Raw genomic sequence first — 1,001 nt, 5'->3', positions numbered from 1 at the left:
AAAAAAAGAAGAATAAAATATTTTCAGTACAGGGAAATTACTTGGTATGGTTCTTTTGTCTGAAGTTTTTAAAATTCCCACCAAATAATTGGGTTAGATGGTGGGGGAAAGCTGTTTACTCCATAGGCAAACAGGACAGGATCACCACCTTCCATGAGTCATGGCCAATGGGAGAAAGCTGACGGAGAAGCCATGGGAGCTGAAGCAATGGCTGGCCTGTCTCTCCACCTGAGATAAATGCTCCTTGCCTCCCGTTCCCTGACTGAAGCTGCAGAAGGCAGTAGTCTGCAAACTTATCAGTTGCCTCATGTTCCCCGTCTCATCCTCCCCACCTGTCTGTGAATAACTAGGCTGATGTGTTAGTGCTTTTTGGTAAACCTTCAAGTTGTCAACTGTCCCATTTGTGTAATACTGTCACATGCTGCAGGCTGGGCACGGGGAATGTATTTAAGCCTGCCCCTAATAAAGTACTGGACCCTGGAGTGTTTATACTGCAGGGACCCCTGTGCCCTAACTTTGGCTAACCCTTTTGCATATAAAGTTTCTGCTGCAGATTTGTACCCTCTCGAACTCCTATGTAATGTAAGATGAGAGCTGGTCTCTACATTATCTTCCAAGAGACCATCTAAATAGGATGTGTGGAACTCTAATAGAGGGGATTAGTCAGTTTGCCATTCCAGTGGATATAAAATGAGCCATTTTTGAAGCAGGAACAGAGAATCACACACACACACACACACACACACACACACACACACACCAAAAAAGAAGTGTCGGTAGCTAAAGACATCCATGTCCTGTGTGGATAGATGGCCGAGGGGCAGTTCGGAGCTTATGAGCAAGCAGAGGGGCAGCACTGAGACCGTGCGGCAGAACAGTGGACTCTGGTTACTGAAGGAGTAAAGGCAGGTGTCTTCAGGCTGGAGACTGGCTGGCACAGTGTGGTGCCCTGTGTGCACTGGCAGTGGTAACAACGTTTGTAATATTTGTCTGAGTAGGGC

Source organism: Echinops telfairi, unplaced genomic scaffold (genome assembly GCF_000313985.2).
Source record: "Echinops telfairi isolate 266 unplaced genomic scaffold, ASM31398v2 ScPeMD7_7424;HRSCAF=8462, whole genome shotgun sequence".
In the NCBI taxonomy this organism is placed as follows: Eukaryota; Metazoa; Chordata; class Mammalia; order Afrosoricida; family Tenrecidae; genus Echinops; species Echinops telfairi.
Note: the sequence above shows the minus strand (reverse complement) of the source record.